This window comes from Muntiacus reevesi, chromosome 2 (genome assembly GCF_963930625.1).
Source record: "Muntiacus reevesi chromosome 2, mMunRee1.1, whole genome shotgun sequence".
Lineage (NCBI taxonomy): Eukaryota > Metazoa > Chordata > Mammalia > Artiodactyla > Cervidae > Muntiacus > Muntiacus reevesi.
Window position 1 is genome coordinate 131,364,967 of NC_089250.1, and position 26,020 is coordinate 131,390,986.

Below are 26,020 nucleotides of genomic sequence, written 5' to 3' on the forward strand. Positions count from 1 at the left end.
CATAAAAGGGGAAACTGGCTGCTGGATATAAAGGAACTAAGCACCATCTCCACAATTTTTCTGTAAATTTATAACTGTTCAAAAAATAAAGTTTATTTTAAAGAAATATTTTAAAAGTCTATAATGTGCTGTTGTAAACTTTAATAAACGTTTTTCGAAAACTTTCAGACATGCTCCTAAATAGAAGCATGTGGAACCTGTAGAGTAGGCAATTGCTAGATTTAACATCCAGCTTCTGGATTTATATGTGTGTGTACAACAGTTTTCTTGAGACAGTACTGGAAGAGCTGAGTTTGGACTCATTTAGCAGTAGCTAATTTTTTATTCTGATACATTTTGCTAGATTTTTTTAAAAAGAGCTCTGCCTCCTAAGTCAGAAATCTAGTCTTTTGGAGTCACTAATTTGAGTCATGCAACCTAAGGGCCATTGCCTGGGAGAGGGGACAAGATCCCTAAGTATGACAGTTTCATCTGAGAGTCCAAGATGCTGCCATAATTCTATCAGCCTAAGAAGGAAACTAACATGTATCAGATGCTCCTGTGCTCAGCATGTGGCAAGCTCTTTAAATAGAACCAATTTCACCTACTCTTCATTGACTTCTGAAGTTTGAAAACTCCCACTTTACAGATGGGGAAAACTAAGGCTCAGAAAGCATACAACCAGATTGGCCAGAGCTCAGACTCATTAAATGGAACTATTTCTGGCTCTCTGTTTGGATCTTCCTGACTCAGGGATCAAAGACATGTCTCTTACGTCTCCTGTGTTGGCGGGCATATTCTTTACCAGTATTACCACCTGGGAAGCCACTCAAAATAATTGCTCATTTTGTATTTATAACACACAGAGCATAGCCTTAATGAGATGAGTCATTTTTAAAGGCCTATCCTAGTCACAGTTATATGGGAATGTAAAAATCACAGAATGGTGAAAATGTCAATCTACTTCCCTATTAAAAATGGAAAAGAAAAAAAAAAACCCACAACAATAACAACTCCTCTGGCATAAAGTCAGCAGTCAGATGTTTGAACTCAAAAGATCTCAGCAAAGTAGGTCTTGCTGAATTAAATGTGCCTTTAATTGGTGTTTTGGGTGAATGTCCCTTTTGTAGCAAAGGGATCCACAATAACTGCCATTAACATGGAGCTCATTTTCCAACTGAGTGAACGGAATTGGGTGATGTTGTAAAGTTTGGCTGTTCTCTTTTCAGCGGTGCTCCGCTGTGTGAAGTTAATGGGGTAGAAGTAATTTGTGTGGCCAGGTCAAAATATTTCCAGCAACGAATCCAGGAATATTTGAGTTGGCCAAAACAAACACAACCTGGGATGCGTTTTTCTCTCACTCTCACAATTCTCTCACTCCAGGATTCAGGTATCACAGCGCTTCCCAGAACACCAAGCACAAATTTTAACTCACGTTTTGACCAAGACTGGATATGCTGTAAGCCCTCCCACCCTCTCTTGCATATTTCTGTCAAATAACAATGTAAAGGAAGTCTTCCTTTCCTCATTTATTGAGAAATCTTTCTGTATAGTGACCTCTTCATATCATGGGAACTTAGTTTTACTTCAAGAACCTATAGCTATCATTCATTGAATCCTTAAAGTATGCCAGGCAATGGGTTACATGCTTTACATGATTGTCATATTACATAAATATATTAATCCTCAAAATGTTTCATGTTAGAGAGAATGAATTCAAGCACCAAAATTTCAAATAAATTCACCAAGATTTCACAAGTATGGAGTGGGGAAGCTACATTGTAAATAAGCAGGAAATCAAGCTTGAGAGCCTAAATGCTTCATCACTGCACCATGTCACCAGACATTACTACGCAGTCATATCATCCAGGGGATTCTAGTCTCAACCTCTAAATTCAAACCTAGAACCAAGTTTTAAAGTTGGAATTCAAGTTTTGGAGTTGCTTATCCTAGAACTTGATGGTCTCCACTAAACTAAACCTTCTGTCAGCCTTGCACAGCTCACTTCTTTCTGGGACTCGAGTCCCTTAATTATAAAAAAAAAGAAAAAGAAAAAGAAGGGAAGGCTTAAGGGTATGGATGATAAACCAGATGGTGAAGAAACCTCCTCTCTCCAAAGCCTTCTTTATAGCGTAATTCTCATTCCTATGATGGGAACAAAATTTAAAGCGAACCCTGTCTTCTCTTTTCTTGACCCAGCTTCATTCCAACATATCAAATACAGTTTTACGAGGTAAGCATCTCTTTACCAACCAATTTAGCACACTCTTTACAACAGCAGTATACAGATTCCACTTTTAAAATAATTAGTATTAAAAATTATACCTAAATATACTCTTACTGCTGAAATTCAAATGATTAAGTATTTTCACTTACCCAAGATTTCTTTTTTATAGTAGCCTATTCTTTTCATTTCTGTTGTGGGGGCTTCCCTGGCAGCTCAGTGGTAAAGAACTGTCTGCCAATGAAGGAGATGTAGGATTGACCCCTGGGTCAGGAAGATCCCCTGGAGTGGGGCATAGCAACCCACTTAAGTATTCTTGCCTGGAAAATTCCATGGACAGAGGAACCTGGCAGGCTACAGTCTTTGGGGTCGCAAAGGAGTTGGACACGACTTAGCAACTAAAGAACAACAAACTCTTTTTTTAATAAATATCAATACCTATTAAGTATCTGAGGATAATAATTCTTGGACAGACTATGTTCTGAATTTGTTACTTATGTTTCACAGATTTACCTTTCCCCAAATGCTTACTGGGGCATCTCTGGTGGCTCAAACAGTAAACAATCTGCCTGCAATGCAGGAGACCCAGGTTTGATCCCTGGATTGGGAAGATCCTCTGCAGAAGGGAATGGCAACCCACTCCAGTATTCTTGCCTGGAGAATTCCATGGACAGAGCAGCCTGGCGGGCTACAGTCCTTGGGGTCGCAGAGTCAGACACGACTGAGCAACTAACACACATAAATGTTTATTGACTTTGTTCATTTCTGATTTTATCATCACTTTTTGATAATTATCAAATTTCTAATGTAGGTTTTATAGTAGTTTGCCTCTAGCAAGTATCTGAGTGTGAGTGTGTGAGTGTGAGTGTGTGTGTGTGTGTGTGTGTGTGTGTGTGTGTGTCTATTCAGAGACAGACAGAGAGACAAATAGAGTTTAAGGAATTAGTTCATGTAATTCAATCCTGAAAGTTTGGTAAGTCCAAAACCTGCACAGTCAGCCAGCAGGCTGGAGACCCAGGGAATAGTCACATTTCAAGCCCAAAGACAGTCTGCTGACAGAGTTCCATCTACCTTGGGGAAGGTCATTTTCTCTTAAAGCTTCAACTGATTGAATTAGGCTTACCCACATTATGGAGGATAATCTGCTTTATTCAAAGTCAGTCAATTTGAATGTTAATCTCATCTAAAGAATACCTCCACAGAAACATCTAGAATAACGTTTCATCAAGTATCTGGGTACTACACACCAGCCACGTTGACACATAAAATTTATCACCGAAAAAGCTAATTGGATATAAATTTTCAAGTGATAAAACAGATCCAGAGACATGAAATTGTCTCTATAATTATTAAGTTATTATGTATATGACAAATTTTCACTCTAGACAAAAGTTCATAAGAGCAGAGACCATGCCTGCTGGCTTCAATAACTCCCATATCAAGCGTGACCCAAGTGCTCAATGAACATTGTTCCTTTAGGTACAATCCTGTACATTAGACCTCTTCAAAAAGTGTGATAGAAAGACTAGTTGCTCACCTCAGTTCTGTCTACGTAGTAAAGGAAACCTGATTTTATTTGCTGCTGCTGCTGCTAAGTTGCTTCAGTCGTGTCTGACTCTGTGCAACTCCATAGACAGCAGCCCACCAGACTCCCCCATCCCTGGGATTCTCCAGGCAAGAACACTTGAGTGGGTTGCCATTTCCTTCTCCAATGCATGAAGGTGAAAAGTGAGAGTGAAGTCGCTCAGTCGTGTCTGACTCTCAGCGACCCCATGGACTGCAGCCTACCAGGCTCCTCCATCCATGGGATTTTCCAGGCAAGATTACTTATTTGGGGCAGCCTTAAAAGAATAATTCCTCCAGCTAGGATCTAAATGAGCCCATTTGACCAAAGTTTGGCCAATGAGATGTAAGCAGAAGTGGTGAGTGGGATTTTGGGGAAAGTTTCACTAAAGAGAAGGCTTATGACTTCTAAACCCTTTTCTGTACCCTGCTGCCTGGATCTTAGAAATGATGGCCAGCTTAATCAGGATTCTGGTGTATGAAGATGAGGGTCATGATATAGCTGAGGGCAGGAAGGAGCCCAGGTCTCTGAAAAAAGCTTATATCCACCCGGCCAGCTTTTACTGCCTCCTTGTGGACTGACATTACATAAATAAATTTCTATCTAAGTCACTGCTATTTTGGGTTTCCTATTGTATGAATCCAAAACCTAATTCAAATATATATAATTTCCACTAAAAAACCTAGAAATGTGGACAGAATATAACATACTCATATAAATGCATAAAGACAATAAAAAAACAAAAAATTGACAGAAGCTGATTATTAGTAACCCAGTGAAGTGGATCTTTGTAACGAGGTGAGGACCTTGGACCAGAAATAAGCATGGTATTAGCACTAGTATTGAGTGCCTTCATAAAGCCAGGACTTTTGAATGTAACTGCACCATCCAAAATGAAATGCAGACTGGAAAATATTTGCCCACTGGCAAAGGAAAATTAAAGTGGAATTTGTTTGTCTCAATCTTAGATCAAAATGAGATAAAATTTCTTCTAATATGTATAACCTAGTATATCATTATGCAAGTTTTAAGGTATACACACACATATATGATGTATGTGTATAAACATATGTGTATAATATACATTGCATAATATCATAAGTACCAAGCTAAAAAATTAATGTAGAACAGTGTCCCTAGAGGATGCAAATATAAAACCTCTCTGGAGGACACAGCCCAATTGGCAAACCCAGGTGGTCCGTGATTTGTACTTATAAAAGCACATACGAAATATAACCTCTATATGTTAAATGTAGCAATTTAAAAATGACAAAACTATAAGACCATAAGGCATTTTAAAAGAGAGTCTCAAAAACAACAAAAAGAATTGGACGTGCATCACTTTATAATAACATAATCATATACAGATAATAAATAAATGTTTATCATGATACACAAAGTGAAAGATGGAACTGAAAACAAAGAAAAATAAACAATAACACACAGTTCTGTTAAAAAAACAAATAGAACTTCTAATATCTACATGCATGGAAAGATGAGAGAGAATCAGTTCAGGGGCAACATTTAAAGAAACAATGATCAAGAGTAAGCTATGAAAGACTTAGATCCTTAGATTCAGGAAACAGAAGGCTTCTCAAGCAGTCTAAATAAAAATTCTGGTTTGTTAGTGAAGAAGCAGGATAAGAACCCTACTCTGGATGGATTCCCGTGTGGTAGCAAGAGACCCAGAGATGAGATAGGAACTTACCATGTGCCAGGCATGGTACAAATACAAAGCTCACATAACTCTTTGGTTGTTGCTGTTGAGTTGCTCAGTTGTGTTTGACTCTTTGTGACCCCATGAACTGTAGCCAGCCAGGCTCCTCTGTCCACAGAATTTTATAAATTAGAGATGACCAGTCCCATTTTACAGATGAGGAAAAATTGATATTCAGAAACATTAGGAAACTTTCTAAGGCCACTTGGTAAGTAAATGGCAAAAGCCTGTATGCTTTGCTTCATCTTTGTACTATTTCCTGGTATAACATCACTTTGTTAAAACATTTACCCTCTTATTAGCTCATCTTCTCTTCCTCAAAACAGAGGAAATTGCCTTCTTGCCTTCATCGATTCCTAGAATTGCTATGAAAGAAAAACGTACGTCTTAATGCATATGACATCTTAATTTCTACAGTGATCTATGATTCTCAAAGTACATGCACACTCTTTATTCTACTGAAGATGCATGCCATTCACCAAATCATGTGAATGATCTTGGAGCATCTGACAGGAAACAATTTTCAGAGCAGTGCATTTGAGACCACACAGAATCACAGTTTTCTGTTGATTGGGATGATGGAAGGACAGTTAACTCTCAAAGTTCCTTTTAAAATCAATATACAATTAATAGGTAAATATTTGCTGTGCATTTGGCATTGGACTAAGCTCTTTCCACACCTTCTCTCCTTTGAGTTTCATAGGAAGTCTGAGGCAGGTGTTACCATGATTTCATCTCCAGATGCAAAAATGGAGACTCTGAGAGATCAGAAGACTTGTCTGAGGGGAGGCAGATACTGAGTGGTTAGCTGAGATTATAACCCAAGCGAATGGACTGCTAACATCATGCTGTTAAACATTAAACTCTACCAAGTCCTAATCCAATATGGTTGTGGTGAAGATCCATTAGAAGTGCTTTGGAAATACATAGTGCATTTGAAATGTAAGTTTTCATTTTGTATAAACCACAATGAACACAAATTAGGAATCAGGCCCATTTAAGAGCAGCTTCGGTTATGTTTGAAAAGTTAATCTTCTCTTCCTAACCATCTCAACATTAATTTCAGGTTTCTTTTACCATTTGAAAATGATTAATGCAAATAATTAACATTTTATTATCCCATTTCTGCTATCCTTAACCCCAAAGTTATTCTAGTATTTAAGAAAATCAGAAAAAAGTCCCCTCTTTATATCCAATACTGTTTTCTATCTGAGCCACCTCCCCTGGTGGCTCAGATGGTAAAGAATCTGCCTATAATGCAGGAGACCCAGGTTTGATCCCTGGGTTGGGAAGATCCCCTGGAGAAGGGAATGGCTATCCACTCCAGTATTCTTGCCTGGAGTATTCCATGGACAGAGGAGCCTAGTGGGCCACAGTCCCTGGGATCACAAAGAGTCAGACATGACTGAGCAACTAATGCTTAATGTTTTCCTGCTTGGATGTGGAAAACCTAGATTTGCTAAATTAGCCAGATCTAGTTTTATAGGAAAAAAATTCAAGATGCTGCCCAAATTGCCATATAATACTTCTCAGATGCTTTGTGAACCTGAAGAATTCAGTATACCAGTTGGTCATAACAAGTGGTACACTGAATGCAAATGAGGGAAAATATGATTATGCCATAATCATCTTGTCTGGGATGTGTATGTGTATGTGTACATATGTGTTTTAACTCTGCTTCCCCCAGAATATCTCCTACCTTTTGAAATGATCTTTTTTTCCCAAAACTTGGTTAAATTAACTCAAGAAAATGGGTAATATAATCATTAAGAGAGACTATATAATAACTTCCTCTCTAGAAGTTATCTAAGAGCTTAATGGAGATTTTTCTGTGGGAATTATTTTCTTTAAAGAAAATTGAGCACAGGACCTTCAACAGATTAAAATCTAATGAGCAGAAATTTCTAGTATCAAGAAAGGAAAACACTAGGCTGCCAGCTGGATTTCCTTTTCTAAAATTGTTCTTTTCTTTAAAAAATTAATATTTGCTTTTGCTTTGGGGTTGAACTAAGTAATATTGCTTTAAAAAAGCAATATACTTTTTGCAAACTAAAATTTCAAGAACATTTATTTCAATATAGGAATGCTATCAAAAGGACCAAGGATTATAAGTGGAAGGTTCTCCATTCATGCTTAAAGGACAGGGCCTGTGTGGCTTCCCATTGGCTGATGTGATTTTTAGATTAGTCTACAATTTCTCAAGACTTCATTTAATCCTACAATTATGTGATACTGAAAATACCATTCAAATATGTCAGGAGAACCTAATGCAATTTCCTCAAGCACAAACCAAAGAAGGGTGTGTGTGTGTGTGCGCACGTGCATGCATGTGTGCGTGTATGTGCAAGTGTGTGTTTCAATCAGTTCAACACTAGATGGCTCTAGTTACAAAACCAATAACTTGTCAAAAGACTAAAATCCTAGAACATGGCATTTAAAGAACAGATGGGTTCTAACCCATTGAATCAAACTCTACTGTCTTCTAAAGTCTTGCACGCCTTAATAATAGCATCAGGCTTCTAGGCCTGACATGTTCTAAACCTCTAAAAGAGCAGGCTTAAAATCCTGGAAGACCGTGTATTTCACAGATTAAAACAAGAAGCTGCACTGACATAACCTCGAGGGTGTAATTTCATCTGCTCTGTAATCATTCTACTCTGTACTGTTCTATTTTTAAATCATTTTCACATATACTTTGACCCTCTCAATAATCAGTGAGGTAGATAAGGGAGGTAGAGGTTTGCCTCATTAAAGGCAGGGACGCAGGCTCAGACAAGGGGCAGGAGCCAGCTCAGGGTCAAGTAGCTCATGAGTGATAGCATCAGGCCTGGATTCCTCAGGCACCAGCTCCATGCTCAAAGCTCTTTCTACATCATAGGCAAAAAAAACACAATTAGGCTTGTGCCCTAGGTAATGTGACCAACATGGCTCTTATATTATCTAGAATGCTCCCTTCCAGGGAATTAAGCAACTTCACCAACCTATCAAACATCCACGATAAATTTTGCATTCTGAAGAAATGGAGAACATTTTTATTAAGGTACAAGAGGGAAGAGTATGACTGGGACTAAAGCTCCTTACACTTGGACAGCATGTATATTATCTATGGTGAAACGGACCACCAGCCCAGGTGGGATACATGAGTCAGGTGCTCGGGCCTGGTGCACTGGGAGGACCCTGAGGAGTCGGGTGGGGAGGGAGGTGGGAGGGGGGATCGGGATGGGGAATACGTGTAACTATATGGCTGATTCATGTCAATGTATGACAAAACCCACTGAAATGTTGTAAAGTGATTGGCCTCCAACTAATAAAATAATATTTAAAAAAAAAAAAAAAAAAAAACTTTCGTTTTACCTAAGTTAGCAATTATCAGCAAATTTTGCCTAAGTATGCCAGCTCTGTTGGTGGCAAAGTCATCTGATATTAAAGGCAAGATTATTTAAAATCCACAAGCCAAAGAGCAAATGATGGACGACAGCTCCTATTTAATGAGCATTTCTATGGGCCTGATGGCTATGGTCCACTTCGCAAAGCTTTTACTCTTATTCCATTCTTTCTTGCTCCAGAGCCACCATCCTAATCTTTACCACCATGAAGTCTGTTAGATGCTGTGCCTCCCTCAAATCCAAATGACTAACTCTTATTTAAATACATACATGAATCAAACAATTCTAAGACAAGCATATTTTGATTTTAAAAAGGATAAACTAATATAATTTCATATATCAATTTTATATGACCTGACTCATTGGAAAAGACCCTAATGCTGGGAGAGATTGAAGGCAAAAGGAGATCATCGACTCAATGGACATGAATTTGAGTAAGCTCTGGGAGATCATGGAGGAGAACGGAGCCTGGCGTGCTGAGGTCCAAGGGGTCACAAAGAATCAGACAGGAATTAGTGACTGAACAGCAGCAATATCTCAATTATACCTCAGTTTTTTAATTAAAAAAAGAGAGGTAGACAGTATCATCTCATGACAATTTTTTTCTCAACTCTACACCCAAAATATATACAAATAGAGAATGGGATTCATTTTAGAACTCTTCAGTGACTTCCCCTTGCTCCAGGATAATGCTGGAAATCTGAACCACCACATATATGGCCCTCTATGGGCCACTTTCCCCCACCACCTCCCTCTCACCCCTCACAACTGGCTTTCTACCAGTTATTTGAATGTGCAACTTCAGGGCATTGGCACTATTTCCCCATAGTAGAATGCCCACCCTCCACTCACACATGCCTTGGGTCTCAGTTTAAACAGTTGCTTTTCTGAAAGGCCTTCCTCACTCCCACCCAGTCCCACACTAGGTTAGGTTTCTATGTTGGTGGTGTTGCTTCTGTTTTTTTTTAAAATGATTATTACAACAAGCGATATCAATGAATATCCATCATCTCATATAGGTACAAAATTGAATGGAAAATTTTCTTGTGATGACAACTCTTAGGGTTCACCCTCTTAACAACATCCATATACAACATACAGTAGTGTTAATTGCATTTATCATGTTGTACATTACATCCCTAGTACTTTTATAACTGAAAGTTTGTACCTTTGCCTGCCTCTAGTAAGCACAAATCTGATCTGTTTTTCTAGAAATGTGCTTGTTTTTTAGGTATAATTGCAGATCCCTGTGTTTTGTTCTGTTTAGCATCCTGTACTTCTCTTTCAAGATACTTAAAACTCAGTCAGTCACTGGGGGGAATATTTGCTCAGTGCATATACCCTGTATCTTGTTTGTTAACCACAGAATACCTAAAGACTAACACAGTATTCTGCAAGCTTTTCAAACTGTGCTTCACAATATAAAAAATAAAATTTATATCAAAAACAGCGCACACACACACACACACATATATATAACTGAAACAAAAGTTTCAGGAACACTCCATACCCTTTCTAGAAGCAATTTACTTTGTATTTTCTATTATATTCTGGCTTGAATATGTTATATATGACTCAGTATCCTGATTTTACAGTCTACTAATAATTTCAACCCTCATTTTAAAAAATTACTCATCTAAAAAAAAAATTACTCATCTAATCTACTGGACTGCCTTGGATAAAACAGAAAAAGACCAACATTCTATGCTTAACATATAAAAAGCTACATATATGGATCATAAAAAGTAAAGACGATATGATATGTCTTAAGAATAATTAGCCTTACCATTATTATCATTAGTATTTTATATTCCACTAAGGGTGGAAAAGAAGTTAATTTTTAAAAATTTACAAGTTTAAATGTAAAAAAAATTAAAACTCAGACACCTTAGTCAATGAGTCCTACACTAGTCATGGAAATCAACTAACTAGTATCTGTGTACTCATACATGCCCATTTATAGCAGTTTTATGGTATTCTGAAAATTGTACTTGTAATAAAATGTGTGAAACTAAACAAATAAATGTCCATCTATGCTTGGCGAAATGTAGGTCCTTAGGTAATTGAAGAATAAACAAATGAAAAATATTTACCAGTCACTATTTAAACCGAATTTGTTTGTTTACATTGTATAACATTTTGATCATTGCTTTCTCTCTCCCAGGATAAGGAGGCCCCAGGAGGGCTAACCTAGGTTTATTTTTACATAGTGAAAGCATGCCTTGCCATTCAAGAAACTTCATTTCCCTTGATTAGATGGATGAGATCAAAGTCATCTATTTGATCTCATTCTGATCAGTTGGTTTTTCTTTGTCCCAAGGCCTTAGGGAATGCCAGGACCCCTCAAATAGGAAACTGATAGATTTTTAAATAATTAGTTAATACAATGCCTTCTTTTACTGTCGTATTTTGCTATTCCATGAGATACCTCAAACCCCTGGCTTTCTTTTCATCCTCTCCACTCCTCACTATCCAGGCACCAACCATACCAAGCAACCAACAAAATCCTCCCAGGCTGACCAGCTCACAGTATCAACAGTTCTCTGCAGCACCAGGTGAATTCAGGGTAAGAAGTCCCCACACACTGGGAAATCACACACACCCAGATTGAGCCTTCACTAGGAAAACCAAAGAAACTGCCTGTTGAGGGGCATCCACTCCTGAGGAGGTTGCAGAGAGATGCGCTCCTCAGAGAGCTGTCAGCTGGGAGGGGCCTGCTGCCTCCCTCAGGATTGATTCCAATGTCACAGTTCCAGGACAGAGCAACAGTTCCAGGAGTGTTTTTGCTTAATGTTGTCAGGCATTGCTCTGGGAAAAGTTTAGGAATATCTGGACTTCCTTGTATCTGAGAGCTGAAAACTGTGGGCAGAACTAGCATTCCAACCACACACTCTATATTACCAGATGTCAGCAATCAACTTATCTTCCTCTATGCCATATTATGGAACGACTGATTGTAAAAAATAAAATAAAACACAGAATGAGCAGGTACTTCTGTTAGTATTTGGTTCCTAAAAGCAAACTCCTCTTATTAGAACTGAAGCTAAATGTGTCCTCTAATTTTAGTGTTGGGGCCTGTGGTTTATAAACCCTTACAATTTACTCAAAATTAGGAGGTTTTTTATATTTTTCAGTGGGCTTTATGACTCTTAGAAATTTCCTCCATAGACTGGAGCTCTTATCAGAGAATTGAGAATGTTGAGTTTATATCTTTGGAAATACATTTGCCTATTCTATAATAAACACAGTTGCCACTGAGATTTCAAGTAATGAACAGCCTTGACTCTCATATAAGCTCAGTACATGACTGATTATATGGCTATTTTAAAATCTAAATGAGCAGCTTGTATAAAAAGAAGACTGCTTTCCCCAACATGGTCTGACATTATTTATTTGGTTATGTAAATATCTTGTGTGTTCTACTTTTCTAAGCATGCACTTATCTGCATACTTGACCTAAAACGCCCCACTTTATTCTATGTAATACAATGATATAAGGAGTGTGAAACATTCTCTTAAATTACCATAGCCTTAATATCATTTTGGCATAGCAGAAAAGAAGGGGACTAATATAAAGGAAAGTTTAGTTATCCAAATTGCAGTGAGTTCTACTTTTTAAAATATGTGTCACTTAAAACACATCAAAATAATATTCACCTCAATGATTTTTAATACAAAATTCATTTTAATATGGTAAGCAAATGACAACAGTAATTTTGTAGATTCTGCTTGGGTTGTAGTGACCCAATTATCTGGTCAAAGGGCTGCTTGGATGCAAGAGACAGGGTGAGTTAAAGTTTAACTCCCAGGAATTGTAAACCAAACCTAAAGCCACTGAACCTTTGGAGTTTGATATGATGATTAGAGCATAACCAGAGTGACACGTTGAATTCGCCATAATCAAGGAAACCTTTTCCGGGTGGGGATCTCTGAAATCACTCAGGTATGGTCCATGTGTTTTGACTTTTCTATTTCAACTCTGTGAAACTGTGCCGTGTGGATCAGTGGGAATGCAGTGAAACAGCTTTTACGCGCTTCCACAAGAGAACTGAATTCAGGGATTTTGCTAGTTTGCTTTTATACTGATAAAGTCATCTGAAAACAAAAGAAAATATTAGGATGATTATATAAGCTCAAAATGAGACAACAACCAGCTTTTGTTCTTTGATTTAGTCAACTTCTGAGGGTAAAAAAATAGTGTAGATTTATCACATCAGGTTCAAGAGCCAGGCTAATGTTTCTGAGAAATGTATTTAGCAATAGCCAGACAGCCGGGAGAGTTGTGGTTGACTGTCTGCTCTGGTCCTCGGATCTGGGGAAGCATAAAAGCGTAATTAACAAGAGAAATGGTATTAACATCACTGACAGATTCTGCGTTCTGTGGGGGTCATAATTTCTACCATACTTTAGATTTCACATAATCATTTCTCTCACTTCCTTTCCTCCTTTATCCTGCACCACCACCCAAAACACAAGAAAACGAAACAAAAAAAGTCATGGAAAATCTTTGGTCTTGAGTGTATTAAATCTCTACCTTCAGATGGCTTAATTATTAGATCTTTTCCTTTCAGGATGGTTTGGGCAGCTGTGCTGCAGTGGATATATTTCACGTGATCATTTTGTTCACTCCAAAAAGATGATTCACAATCAGACTATGATGGTATTCTATCTAAAAAAGGAAATCAATCAGGACACTTACCAGGAATATCCCATTCCTCCCAGAAATCTCTTAAATATTCTAATTGAAATAGTTTTGTTCTATAATTGCCAGAGTAAGTTCCATGGAGAACAGTTAAAGAAGTGTGGTCCAAGTCAAACAAGTTTTTTGGACTGTTCAGCTGTGTACTGTGTGTCTTCAGGAAGATGACTAACATAGCATTATTTTGCATTGGGCAGGATTACTGTTTTGTAAAACATGTGTTGGCAAATTTAACTCTTGCTATAATTTAGGAGCATCAAAGATGTGGTGGTATGGCCTGAAAAATTCTTTATTATATGTGCTGAGATGCATGCAATAGAGCATAGGTTAAGAAATAAAAGTAAAGTCACTTATTTTAAAGCACTGAAGCCTTTCTCTGCTAAGTATAGGTAATAACCAAATGACTTACAGGTTCATTTTTAAGGACCATATTTTCTGGAATAGTATAGATACTCTCCATTTGAGAAAATTGTCACATTTTACTGTTTCAGTTTATTATTTATCAAATGTAAGGAAGGGGAAAGATAGTTTTCCAAAAAGAAAAGAAAAGAAAAGAAATTAGTTATTATGGACAAACCTAAAGTAATATAGTGGATATGAAAACACTGAATATTTAGTTATTATGTTCACCTGGGCTAATACCAAGTTGGTTTTGTGTTGTTCCAAATGTAACTTTTCCTACACTGTATTCAGTGGATGTTAATACATGTGGCTTCCAAAAGGGGACTGTGTTGTTAAGTATGTTGAGGAAATGGCAATTAGACAATTAAAGCAGATCTTGTTACTACATGAGTATTTTGAGTAATAACAATGATAACAGATATTTATTAAGCATATGGCCAAGTGCAAGTCTAAGTACTTTTCATGCATTTTCCTCAAGCTATTCTTAGAATAGCCATATATGTTAGATACTATTATAACATTTTACAACTGAGGCATGAATAAGTTACTGAATGGGCTGAACATCACCCAGTTAGGAGGTGGCAGAGCTAAGCACCCCATCAGGTGTTCTGATTCCAGAGCCCAAGCATAAAACCATGAGACTGTCCTCACAAGGAGATTTACTCTATAATTTACTATAGATTACTCTATAGATTTACTATAGATTTACTCTATATTTAATCTATAATTAGCTTCCTTCTTGGCTCAATGGTAAAGAACATGCCTACCAATGCAGGAGACTTGGGTTCAATCCCTAGGTTGGGAAGATCCCCTAGAGAAGGAAATGGCAACCCACTTCAGTATTCTTGCCTGGGAAATCCCATGGACAGAGGAGCCTGGTGGACTACCGTCCACAGGGTCACACAGAATAGGACATGACTGAGCAACTAAACAGCAACAAGTAAATATGTTCATTCATTGTGATTATCTAGGAGAGTAGGCAATGTTTTGTTTCCTAAGCTTAATTTACAAGAGAGCATCTTCTTTTGATGACATCTATTATCTCAGAAATGGTATTCTTCAGAACACAAATGAAGACAGAGCAAATCATTTTTATAGTCCATGTCCAGTATCCATAGCAACCAGAATTGACTGAAACCATCACTATTTCAATAATCATTATCAAAAACCTCTAAGGCAACTTAGAGTCTAACCATCTTCCGTCAAACAGGAGTATGTCTATCTTAGAGATTTTTCAAATTAATTATAGACAGAACACTGGACTTTTCTCCTGACAGAGCTAGGCTGGAGTGCCTGTTCCCAAATTCCTTAGGTTTGTGACATTAGGCATGATATTCAACTCTGAATCTCGGATTCTTCAAATGTAAAAGTGAAGTGAAAGTTGCTCACTTTGTGAGTCTGACACTTTGTGACCCCATGGACTGTAGCCTGCCAGGCCCCTCTGTCCATGGAATTCTCTAGGCAAGAATACTGGAGTGGGTTGCCATTCCCTTCTCCAGGGGATCTTCCCAACCCAGGGATTGAACTCAGGTCTCCCATATTGCAGGCGGATTTTTTACCGTCTGAGCCACCAGGGAAGCCCCTTCAAATATAAAATGGGGGTTAAATTTGTTCTGCAGAATTTAGTAAAGATCACAGGAGATGATAAAGCAAAACTAGTTAAGCATAGTCCTTGGCAATGTGAATTCAAAAATTCAGCAAAACTCTCTTCCCTGTCCATTTCCCTATTGGTATAAACCTCCAATAGTTTCCTAAAACTTTTCAGAGTTTCTTAAAACTTTCCAAACTTCCCCATTAGCTCCTCTTTGTCAAAACAATGCTAATATCATTTAAATCAAACACTGTACATAAACAATGAAGTTTTGATGAGTCACAAAGAGAAATCATATGTGTCTAGAAAATAAGAGAATTTATTATTTTCTTTTATTCCAAAAAACAAGCATCCTATACCATTTCTATTTTAGAGAATGTTTCTCAAGAAGGCTCTTAGTCAAGAATCCAAAGCCTTTTCCACTGAAACCTACAGGACACCCTGTCACAGTGCGTGTTCGTTTCATCATACAGCCAGTTGATGTTACAAATCTGGTTCAATAACTGTCTTTTAAAATGCTGTCATCCCTCAGGACACTGGGTACTATGCTGGGTACTATTGCACAATGGTTTTCATTACTTTCTGTGTCTCTAAATGACTCAATAAGTTCAAACAAGATGGTATTGATCCACAGAGGATAAACACCATTTTATCTTATTCATGGAAACAGTAACCAGGCTCCTCTAAAGTGCAGTCCTCACAGTCCAAACTCCCCCAGGGAAAGCACCTGGAAAGGGAGCAGCAGGACTGCAGTGACCTTCTATACAGAAATCTAAGTCCCATCTGCTCCTTGGCCTGATAAGGTAAAATCCAGGCAGTAATTAACAAATATTTACTGCTGATTCTATCAGCAGTTTTTCATTTTATCCCATTAAACCTTATTTAACCAGGTTGTCAGCTTTAAAAACTATTTTAAATTTTTAATTTAATACATTGACATTTTGTGGTCAATAGTTTTGATGGATCCAAATCCAAAATTAAAATATTTCCCTTTATAAAAATGGTTGTCTAGACTAAAATATGCTGGTTTCTTAAGCTCTCTAATTTTATTTTCTTTTAAAGATGTATAAACTAAGTTTTTTTCCCCTTATTTGGATATATATGTGGAGTTTTATATTTGTAGGTGTTAACAGTCATATGGAAAATATTTTTCAGATTCATCCCTGCTAATACTAAGAGGAAAGTAAGAAGAAGAATTAAGATAACTCCCTCTAGTTTGCAAGATTATATACAGGGTTCTGCTCCAGTCAATAATATGGCTAAGGAGAATTAGCATATGACAGTCTGGTCACATAGAATGACTAAGTGAGCAAACTGGTTTGCAATTCTATAAAAAATATTCCTTCCTTCAATGACATAATAATGTCTTTTATTCCTATAGCAGTTAAAAAGCCACCATTTTTTGGAATGCTGAATTGACTTAAGAATATGAGGTTTACTGATACATAGCAGAATTAACAATTATGACACCTTATTTCTATAGACTCTTCTAGCATTGAATACAGAAGAATTTAGATTTTTAAAGAAAATTTCTTCACAGTCAATTTAGCAATCTTAGTTTCTTCAAGGTTATTGTCATTATTCATCACTGAATGATCTCTCACCTAGAGTTTATAAGCCCAGCTCTGTTTATGTAGGAATAAGGCAGGCTATGTTTGGGAGCCTTCAACTACTGTCCTGGGCATTAAGTGATTTGTCTGTGAATGAATTAAGAAGTTTGATGAAACTGTGAAGAGAAGGCATAGGAAACCCCATGGAAGGTGAGGGGAGAATCAGGGGCATGCAGGTCCCAGAAGAAAACAACCCTGAAGAGTTAAACCAGTGCAGATGCCGCAACTAACATAGTGAAGGAAGCAAAGAAGGGACAAATCTGTAACATCTCCTGAAAAACTGACAGAGCACTGGCAGGGTATTAGGCGTACATGCAACTGATTTTCATCCCTATTAACTCATCTTTAGTATAATCCTATCCAGCTTGTCTCTTAGGTTATACTTAGTGCTCAGCTGGGGCCTTCTGCAGGAAGTGAATTGACTTGTTAGCCTAAAGCCTCTGCTTACTTGCAGTGGAAGTCAGAAATCAGAATCTGATACCACAGAGGAGAAAACTGTGTTGGTACATACAAATATTCACTTCATGAATCCTCTTTTCAATCTTCTGTGCTGAAGAACTCTAACACCGCCTCATAGTTTAGGCATTTACTACCAACCATGTGACACCCTATGATAACAAGGATGAGAACAGTGATGATAATAACAGTTCTTATATCAATACCCCCTTTTCAAACAAGAGGTGAGGTCTCAGAGACAAGGAAAACCTTGCCCAAGATCACCCAGTTAATCAGTGGTAGAAACAGGAGTGAACTCCAGCAGTCTGGCACAGGGACCTTGTAAAAAGAGTAAAAATGGAACACTGAGAAGCCTCGAGTCTTGGAGTTAGAAGAAAACTTTGATGTCCTTTATTTGACAGAGAAAAAGCTAAGTGAGTGTCCCAAGGTTTTAAAAGACACTTTTGACTAGAGTGAGAACCCATATGCAGGACTCCAGTCCTCAGGCAGGTCCTTTCCATTGGCCCACCACCCACTGGATAGCATTTCTAACGCAGCCGGATTCTATATACACATTCTTAGAGAAAGAGTAATATGACTTCCATGATTATGAGAAATATTCCCTCCATTCTGAGTCCTCCTCTCCCCACTCTGCTCAGATTCACAGATGACACAGCAGAGACGCAGTCAGAGGAGACCCATCTTGTGAATGAAGAGACAGAAAGGCCCAGATCACAGAGGAAATACGTGCAGCCACAGGCCAGGAATACAGTGGAGATCTGTCTAGAAATACACAGTGATTGTCCTGAAGGACTTGGCTGCCTTACACTAGAATTCTCTTAGTGTCTGAAGAGGACATAGCACCTCCCACCTAGAGGGCACACCCTTCTCCCCAGGGAAAGGATAATTGGGTCTATGAATGCTGAGGGAGTCCCATATTTAAACTGACCTAATTTGGAGCTTTAAATGGAGACCCAGATGCACCCAAATAGCAGTTCCACAGCCTCAAGAGAGTTTTTCATTTAGCTTAAAAAGAATATGTTTCCAGAAGTTCCTTTTTAAGATACAAACTAGTTGGGATACAGAGTGAGAGTGATCAGGGTACTTTGAGGTGTTAACATTTAGGAACACTAGCCTAAAACCATCGAGCATAGTTACCAGCCTGGTAAAGTGTTAGTCGCTCAGTCGTGTCTGACTCTTTGCAACCCCATGGACTGTAACCCACCAGACTCCTCTGTCCATGGGCTTCTCCAGGCCAAGAATACTAGAGTGAGTAGCCATTCCCTTCTCCAGAAGATCTTCCAGGGATGGAACGTGGGTCTCCTGCACTGGAGGCAGATTCTTTACCTAATCTGAGCTATCAGGGGAGACTAAAATCACCTAGCATAGTCACCAGCCTGGTCAAGTCTTATGGAAAGAGGACTTCGGACAAGTCAGTTTCAATGGTGGGGAAGAGAAGATGTTGAGGAGATATAGCTCAGGGTGGAAGTGTCATGGCTAATCAGAGAACAAGGGATTTGAATGGTATTTGATTTTTGAGAAAGAATTTACTTATTAAACAATTTTGATGTATTACTAAAGTCATTTGAGCATCATGCCTACCAGATACTAATTCCTCCATCTCTCCCTCATTTCAAAAGAGTTACTTAATACAAGTGTATTTACTTACATTGGAATCAATCAGAGAATGCCATTATGTGGTCCCAGAGGAGAATACAGATAAGAGAAAATCTTATAATGCCTACAAACTCTCATTTTCACTTGTCTTTCAAAATAAGCCATAAAATCAAATATTTACTATAATAATAATAACTCAGTTTAATACTTCCAATAATAATAATGCAAGATTTCAAAGTATTCCCACAATTCTGATGAAAACAAAAAAGCTGATTCATGGTGCTGGCATGGCCAAGAGGAAGATGAAAAGCAGAGGGCTCTGGACCCAGAAGGCCTGGGCTCAAATCCTAGCTTCACCAACCTACTACCCTTGTGACTTTTAGCAAGGTAATTTCTCTGTGCTTGTTTCCTCTGCTGTAAAATCAAGGTTGCTTTGAGATTGGATCAGAAATTACACATGAAGTTCTCAGAACAATGCCAAGCAAGTATACACAAACCTCAGCTATTACAGTTGTAATTCTCATCTCATTTCTGTGTTGATTACACAATGCGTTACTAAGAAAACGGGTAGGAGAGAGAGAGAGGCTATGAAGCCAACATGTAGAAAGTATTTTAGTGTGGAAGTCAGTGGCTTAGAAATTATCTATCCCTACGACTGGCTTGCTCTGTAAATGGGGAGCGATTTTCTCCCTGACTCTGTGGTATCTTTTCCAAGGCAGAGACGTTCTCTATCACAGGCAGGGCCTCCTAACAAAGTCAGGATGTGAAGTGAAAAGTGAAGTTGCTCAGTCGTGTCTGACTCTTTGCGACCCCATGGACTATAGCCTACCAGGCTCCTCCATGGGAGGAAAATCCATGAGGTTTTCCAGGCAAGAATACTGGAGTGGGTTATCATTTCCAAAGTCAGGATAGAGTGATTCAAAGGGACCTGGGTAATTATCAAGGGCAGGAGCCTAAAAATCTGATCTGAAATCACCCCAGAGAACAAACCTCTCAGGTTTTATTATTTTCATAGCTACAACAACAAAAACAACAACAAAATTATCAAAGTATTCAAAGGCACTTATAAAGGTGCAGATTGCTGAATGATGGTCATTAGCACAGCAAAAAAGCAAGCATGAGCTAATATAAACTGCCCCCAAATCAGTCCCCTGCACAGGCATGATAAAAGACCTCTGAAGAGGAAATTGTATGTGGGGGAGATTTGGGGCACCAGTACTGCCATGGAAGGGGCTGGTGTTAGTGTTCGTTTTAAGGGAAGTGGAAAGATGAAAGGGCATCAGGGAGACTACAATGTTAACTTACCCACGGGGAATTGATTTCTTGAGACTTTGTTGAGTTCACCATTCTTCCAGATGTTGTGTTGCATACAAAGATATATTGTACATTTGTCCCTAAAATCAAGGATTTTAGGAGAATCCATGAAGGATTCTCCAGAGCTCCCACAGCAGCTCTGGGATAATTAATCACTCCCTTCTTCAAAGCCTCTTACTTTGTTTGAAATGAATATTATTTACAAAATTAGGAGTTTCCGAAAGGCAAGAAAAGTATCCTATTTAATTTCCAAACCTAAAAGTGTTATATATGCATAACAGCTGCATAATACTGTTTATTGAATAAAACAGCCACCTAACTGGGGAAGGAGAAGAGGTAGGATAGGTAAAGCAAAACATTAGTGAGTGCCATGAACCAGGCTGTGCACTCATCCTGTCACTTTGGATCACTATAACAACCCTACGAGGCAGGGATCATCATCCTCAATTTTGAAATTAATAAACTGGGACTTGATTAAATAACTTAAACCAAGTTTGCAAAGTTCTTAAGGGATGGAACTCAACAGCTGAACCAGTCAGTATGAATTTGTGATCCCATAGTTTTTTGTTCATGACTATGACACCCTTAGACTTATGAACCAATAATGAACAACACAGAGCAAAATATTGTATATTCCAATATCATGTGGTGAAAGTAGAAAATTAAAGAGCACAAAGTCTGGAATATTCAGAGAGGTTATGTAAAATTTCCATTCTGTTCAGCAAATATGTATGAAGTGACAACTAAGAATGAGGCTAAAGGCTAAGAAGATGAATGTATATCCTTGGGGAGTTTAGGGCCCTCCTTCTCTTCATGCTACATTTATTCCTCAACTATAGTTCTGCCCCTTTTCCCCCATCTGTCTCTAAACTAGTCTTACTGCCTTTAAACTATCCTCAAGTTAATGCAATAGGCTTCCCTGGAGGTTCAGTGGGTAAAGAATCTGCTTGCAATGCAGGAGACACAGTTGATGTGGGTTTGATCCCTGGGTTAGGAAGATTCCCCTAGAGTAGAAAATGGCAACCAACTCCAGTATTCTTGCCTGGAAAATTCCATGGACAGAGGAGCCTGGCAGGTCACAGTCCATGGGGTCACAAGAGTTGGACACGACTGAGCAACAAGGCATGCATGCATGCAAGAAAACTTGAGTTCTCTTTCTGAAGTACACAGGGTCCTAGAATTCTTCCGAGGTGATCTCAGTGACTTCATAATACAGCAAGAATGCTCTACTATGCCAATGGATAGATTGATTTAATTCTTGCCTGCCTTACCAGCCTGATCTACTGTCACTCTTGTTCCCTTCTCCTATTCTATTCAGGCCCTCAGTTGATTAGATGAGGCATCTTCACATTAGGAAGAGCAATCTGCTTGACTCAGTCTACAGATTCAAGCATTCATATCATCCAGAAACATCCTCAAAGACACACCTCAAGAAAACCCTCCCCAAATTGCATTCAACATTCTAATCATACTCAACTTCTCAACCATGCATATTATTTCACTTACATCCTGTCTCCTAGAGTTCCTTTCTCCTCTTCTCCCTTCACCTAACTCCTAACCATCTTTCAATTGGCCTGAGTGAGGGAAGGTATACACTTGAAATTAATATGGAGTGCAACTTAATATGAAGTATTAGAGACGTTTGACAGGTAACAGAATAGAAAAATTGATATTGATAGTTATATGAGGCCATTGGAATTATGTTAATAGAAGAGTAATATTAAAGAGATATTTAAGAAAATTAACCAGTGTTTTATGGATGGCATTAAAGTTAGAAAAAACTAGAGGTTGAATTGTAACAGTGATCTAGATAATGAATGAAATGAATGAATTAAAGTCACTCAGTCATGTCCGATTCTTTGCGACCCCATGGACAATACTGTTCATGGAATTCTCCAGGCCAGAATACTGGAGTGGGGGGTGGGGGGTAGCCTTTCACTTCTCCAGGGGATCTTTCCGACCCAGGGACTGAACCCAGATCTCCCACATTGCAGGTGATTCTTTACCAGCTGAGCCACAAGGGAAGCCCGATATCAGATAAGGGTTGGTTGCGTAAATGATAATTAATGGCAATGGAAATTCAAAAGAAAGCTAAATATCAGGACACGATGGCTGATTAGAAATAAGGAGACAACAATTTAATGAGGGAGTTTTACACCAATGCATGTAAGTTAGAATAAAATTAGAATTTATATAAGCTGCTTTTTAAAGGGAAACATAAGATTGTCCTTTACAGCAAGTGTCAGATTGCCTCAGAGTCACTGTAGTACAGAGCTTTAGATAGTTGATTTTGTAAGATTCTCTCCAGGATTGAATGTATCCCATTAGTCAGTGATTGGCAGCTTTGTTAAGAATGGAGTTTTCAATTTACTTTTTCCAAATTGGCCTGAGGGTAACAGATGCAGCAAATAAGTTCAAAAGGACAAATCTCAACAAAAATAAAAAGACACATGATAACACCAGACCTCAACAACTAATCAGATCTCTGTAATCTGCCACACCAATAATTGGTCCCAGGACCATTGGGTAAGTATCTGCCTTTAAGCTGAGGGATATCTACATTGTATGCTGATTACCACTTTACCAATTTCGAAGTCAACTTAGAAATTAAACATACATGCAAGGAAATTTGGGACTTCCCTGGTAGCTCAGTTGGTAAATAGTTTGCCTGTAATGCAGGAGACCTGGATTCAATTCCTGGGTGTATGAATTGGTGCTTTTGGTCTTGGAGAAGACACTTGAGGGTCCTTTGGATTGCAAGGAGATCCAACCAGTCAATCCTAAAGGAAATCAATCAGACCTGAATATTCATTGGAAGGACTGATGCTGAAGCTGAAGCTCCAATACTTTGGTCACCTGTTGAGAAGATCTGACTCATTGGAAAAGACCCTGATGCTGGGAAAGATTGAAGGCAGGAAGAGAAGGGGACGACAGAGGATGAGATGGTTGGATGGCATCCTCAACTTGATGACTATGAGTTTGAGCAAGCTCCAGAAGTTGGAGATGGACAGGAAAGCTTGGCATGCTGCAGTCCATGGGGTCGCAAAGAGTGACTTTGACTCTCGCAAAGAGTTGGACATGACTGAGAAGCTGAACTGAACTGCAAGGAAATTCTACTCTTGTTAGATTATGTGATTCTAGAATTTCTAAACTCTGCCAATTCTCTTTTCCAGGGATCTTTACGAAAGGCAGGCATAGGGTCAGAGTTGAACATTATTATTGAGTGAGGGTAACATGATAGCCATCTGATGATGGCTGATACCCTGACGTTACATGTACCAGGACAATGACAACACCAAAACCATGTATGCATATGTGTTAGCCAGAGTTCTCCAGGGAAACAGAACCAATATTCCAATTGGAATCCTAATTGGCTAATACATACATGTACATGGTTTTAGTGTTGTCAAGGTTCTGGTATCTATAAGATATATATAAATCTGCTTATCTGTCAATAGATAAATAGGTTTATTGTGAAGAACTGGCTCATCTCATTATGGAGGCACATAATTCCCAAGATCTACAACTGATAATCTGGAGATCCAGGACAGCACACATGTAATTCCTATCTGGAAGCCAGAGGCCTAGAGACCCAAGAAAAGCCAACGTTTCAGTTCAACTTTGAGTGTAGGAAAAGACTGCTGTCCCAACTCAAGCACTCAGGCTGGGCAGAATTGCCTTTAGCCTTTATTCTATTCAGGTTTTCAGTTGATTAGGTGAGGCCCACCCACATTAGAAGAGCAATCTGCTTTACTCAGTCTACAGATTCAAACATCTGTCTCATCCAGAAACATCCTCAAAGACACACCCAGAATAATGCTTGGTCAAATGTCTGGGCACTCTGTGACCCAGTCAAGTTGATACATAAAATTAACCATCAAAATATAAACCTAAGGGAATAGAAAGTGCCTATGCTGTCTGGTCTTAAGAATCTCCATTTCCTCTCTATTTCTCACTCCCTCCTCTAACACATACACAGTTTCTGTCTGTTGTTAAAATTTTTCAATGTCTTTTTTAGATTAAAAAACTTAATCATCAATCTTCAATGTTATCAAGTACAGATCACTTATAAGGATCTCTAGTTTGGAGCTTCTGATATTCTTATCCAAGTTAAGCAGAGGCTGGAGGATTTGTAAGGGAGTGGTGGTGTCAGAACCACTTATGCTGTGCTATCAACACTGGTGACCAGGAGTTTATTCACCCTTGTGTATACATACATATTCACAGCCACACATGTGTGCTTGTGCATTCCTATATATGTACAACCACACACAATCTGATGGTACAGGCGTAAATTCATCTCAGCCAAGGAAAGTGTGAAAGTAAGGATGGGGACTCTAGGCACATGGAAAATGGGAAACAAGTACAAAGAAACCTAAGAAGAAGTTACTGATGTATCTGGGAAACCTGAAGGGCTTGAGCACAGAACAGCTCTAGATATGCACTGAAAGATAGTCAGGAAAGTAGAGTGAGGGGCAGATCATGGTGGATGTTGGATGTTAGGCTAAGGAACTGGACTATATCTTCATAGTGATAGACCAATGAAGAATATTAGAAGGAATATTTTAGGAAGATTGATCTAGCAGTGGTAGACAGTAACTAGGTGTAGTAAGCCATAAAGCTTCTTTCTAGTTTGGCTAAGTCTAGTAATGGAAGAGAGGGTGAAGGATGGTGGTAGGAATAAGAAGAGCAACAAGTATGGATATATATGTATAGAGAGCAGAAAAAATCAAGATCCAGACTCCATGAGGAGCCTATCCTGGAGACTGTTCTGGATAAAGAGGACTTAAGGACTTAAGTTATAGGGATTCATAGACCTGCTAAGTTGCTTCACTGTTCACTTGACTCAACTGCTTTTTACAACTGCTCCTCTCTCTTCTAAAAGCCATCCTGACTTTCTACCTTCTATCCTTTCTCTACCTCACAGCTTTTGCTTCCCCTCCATATATAGAGCCATGACCTAGAGTTTTATGCACACAGTGGTAATACGAATATCTTATTGGTTGGTCCTCATGGGCATGGATTTGGATACAAATCACCTATGCCAGACTCTAGGAAGAATGTGGGGGTTTTTGATATTTCAAGGACATTATTTCTAAATGCTAGCAATTATGAAAACATTTAATCATTGAAAGTAATGAGAATGTAGACAGGACAAATATTAAAGACAATTTTGAATTATTTTCTTTCTCCTGTAACCTAGTCTCTTTCTTTTACAGAATTTTTTAGTAATTTTTAAAAATGTGTATATCCCAACTATTTGGCAGGCAGAATAAATTACTCTCTGTATTTCATTTTGTTTGACATTTTACAAATATAGACTAGAGTTTAATTCAGAAGTTCTAAACTTGGTTGCATATTATCACCTGAGGAGGCTTCAGACCATACCATTTTAGATTATCCTGGGTTCCATTCTAGACCAGTTGAATCATAATTCCTCTAGAGATGGTAAGGATGATTCCCCAATACAGATGAATATGCC

At 38.4% G+C, this 26,020-nt stretch overlaps 1 protein-coding gene across 3 annotated transcripts in view; it reads left to right on the forward strand.

The window, feature by feature from the left end:
- Positions 1–12,754: 12,754 nt before the first annotated feature.
- Positions 12,755–26,020, forward strand: part of A1CF (APOBEC1 complementation factor) — an 87,205-nt gene continuing 73,939 nt past the window's right edge. For all 3 annotated transcript variants that reach the window (XM_065922837.1, XM_065922838.1, XM_065922839.1), the window contains exon 1: positions 12,755–12,813. The gene's annotated coding sequence lies outside the window, so the exon portion shown is untranslated. The remainder of the gene's footprint in view (positions 12,814–26,020) is intronic.